We start from the raw sequence: 3,125 nt of genomic DNA on the forward strand, positions 1-3,125 counted from the left end.
GGCAACGGAGCCAGATGAGGAAGGCCCCAGCCAGTTCCTGCGCACCAAGCAGAGGCCAGGGGCCTATTTCAACCTGCTTGGGGGATCCGGGGCAAGGACTCAATTGTGGGCAGCACGGCGCTGTCCAAGGAATGGTCTAAGCATTCCATCTCCCCGGTGGATTATCAAGATTTTGTCCTTCAACAGGACTTAGAGGGGAATGAGCTATTTGGAGCCCAGGCTCTGGCGACGGTACGTCCTTTACTTATGCCCTTCGTACTTATCTTTCCATGTTTCTTTTCTAAACTTTCGCTGTTTCTCTTGCAGGCTAACGCCCATTTCCAAGGGGCAATTCACCAAGCTAAGGCTTGGAAGGTTGGCCTGGAAGATGCCAACAAGAAGTTGGAGGAGGCCAACCAAAAAATGAGGCCCTTGAAGCTCAACTGGCCTCTTCCACTTCTGACCTGGAGACGGCCCGGGCCGAAAATGTCATTCTGAAGGCGCAGAAGGACAAAGCCTTTGATGGCTGGATGGACACCCAAGAATTCAAGGACTTGATGGTGGAGCATGATGCCCTTCTTCACCCGTTAGCTATAAAGAGGGCTGGGATGCTGCTGTGGAGGCCATCCAGGATGAGTTTCCAGAGGTCCTTGAGCAGTCCCCCCTTTCCTTGCCCTGTGCGTGTTCCAGAGCTTGGAGGTGTTACTGAGAAGCTTGCTGTTATGATCAAGGATGGAGAGGAGGAAGATTCTTCCGAAGAGGAGTTTGAGCCTGTCGCTAAGAAGGCCAAGGGTGGAAGAGCCTCCAAAAGCAGCGCCTCAACAAGCCAGCATCTCCTGCAGAGGGAACTTCTACAGGGACTTCGGAGGGGACAACCGAGACGTCCGAAGGAATGACCTGAGACTTCGAGAGACTTCGGATAGTGGTTCTGAGGAATCTCAGCCTTCCAAGGCCTAACTTTTTGTATATCTTCTTTTGAACTTATTCATATCTAAACTTGTTACCCTTCGGGTTATATTTCATATGTTGCTTTTCTTGCTCTTTCCTGTTTTAAACTTTACAATCTTAATATGCATTTGAACTTTAAACATCCTTAGATAGAAATAATTTCAAACTCTTAATATGAAGTCTGGTTTTCCAAAACCTTACACAGCATGGGGTTCGACCCTAATCAACAATAACTAGACAATGTAAATTCTACTGGAATATAAATCCTACGCAAGCAAAGCTTCAAGGTGCTTTTAAAACCTACTTGTCACAATGACAAGTGAGAATCGTACTTCGCCTATCTTACACGTAGTAAACCTTCAGGTTTTGTGCGTGCCAGGTCCTCGGACTTCAAAACCTTCCATAGTTTCCAGCTTGTAGGTTCCTCTACCCTGAACGCTCTTGACTCTGTACGGCCCTTCCCAATTCGGGCAAGCTTTCCTTTTCTGTCCGACACAGAATCCTCTATTTTCTCAAGACTACTAGTCACCTTGTTTGAAAAACCTCTCTTTACCCTTAGGTTGTAGTAGAATGAAGCCTTTTTCTGATATTCTACTATCTTTGCATGTGCTTTATCTCGCAGTTCATCGATTAATCCAGGGCTAACCTCTGCCCTTCCTCATTTTCTTCTGCATTGAAAGCCTGAATCCTTGGAGAGGAATGTGATATCTCTACTGGAACTACTGCTTCTGCCCCATATGCCAAACATGAAGGGAGTTGCTCCTAGTCGGGACTCTACAGGGTAGTCCTGTAGGGCCCATAATATTGGAAGTATCTCATCTACCCAATGATTTTCTTGACTTCTCGATCCTCGTCTTTAGAGTCCATCCAGGATTATCCGATTTGCTACCTCTGCTTGCCCCATTGGCTTGCGGTGAGCCACAAGGTGAATCGTAACTCAATTTCATTTTCTTCACAATACTTCTTGAATTCCTCATTGGTTGAAATTGTGTTCCATTGTCAGTGACGAGGATACGGGGAATTCCATATCGGCACATAATGTTTTCCCACAGGAATTGTGCAACCTGCTTAGTAGTGATTTTGGCCAAGGGTTTGGCTTCGATCCACTTGGTGAAATAATCAATGGCTACAATCAGAAATTTCCTTTGTGTCGTGGCCATAGGAAAAGGCCCTAGAATATCCATCCCCCACAGGGCAAAGGGAATAGGCGAGTTGATAGAGGTCAGCATCATCGGGGGGTTGTCTAACAACTGGTGCATGCTTCTGACAGCGATCACACTTCTTCACATATTCTTTGGCATCAGCCATCATTTTCTGGCCAATAGAAGCCTAAACGAGTTATCTTATGAGCCAAGGCCCTGCCCCCCAAGTGTTGTCCATAAATACCTTCATGCACTTCTTCAAGAACCAAGCGTGCCTCATCGGGCCTGAGACACCTCAAGTAGGGAACCACAAAAGATCTTTTGTAAAGAATCTCATCTATCAAAGAGTACCTTAGTGCCCGAACAGTTAACTTCCGTGCTTCAGTTGAATCACTTGGCAACCAACCGGTCTGAATGTTAGCCTTGATGGGATCAATCCATGACGTCCCCAAGCCTATGGGAGCCACTAGCTTAACATCTATGCTTCGTGTCTTCAAACACGGAAGTACACACTTTCTGGACTTTCTTCAATCTCAGACGAAGCGAACTTTGATAGCGCATCTGCCTTAACATTTTCTTCCCTTGGAATGTGTTCAACATGGCATTCATTAAATTGGGTCATCACAGCCCTTACTAGGCGGACATACTTAGCCTCGTATCATCCCTTGCCTCAAATTCTCCCTTTACCTGGGATATGATCAGCTTCGAGTCTCCACGGACCTTTAAGTTTTTGACTCTAAGTTCCCAGCTAGACCAAGGCCATCTATCAGGGCTTCATACTCTGCCTCATTGTTTGTGGTTGGAAAATCTAGCTTCATAGCATACTCAATTAAGAACCCATCAGGGCTTTGCAAAACCAACCCTGCTCCACTGGAATTTGTTTTTGATGCTCCATCAAAATAGAGAACCCAATATTCTTTCTCCTTATCATCCTTCTCCCTGTCCCCATTGTCGACTCCCTTGTCTTGAGGTATGGTATCTTCCTGCCCCCCGACTTCTTGGTTGGGTATGGTACATTCCACCACGAAAGTCAGCTAGTGCCTGGGCTTTTATAGC

This window comes from Apium graveolens, unplaced genomic scaffold (assembly GCF_009905375.1).
Source record: "Apium graveolens cultivar Ventura unplaced genomic scaffold, ASM990537v1 ctg7712, whole genome shotgun sequence".
NCBI classification, from domain to species: domain Eukaryota; kingdom Viridiplantae; phylum Streptophyta; class Magnoliopsida; order Apiales; family Apiaceae; genus Apium; species Apium graveolens.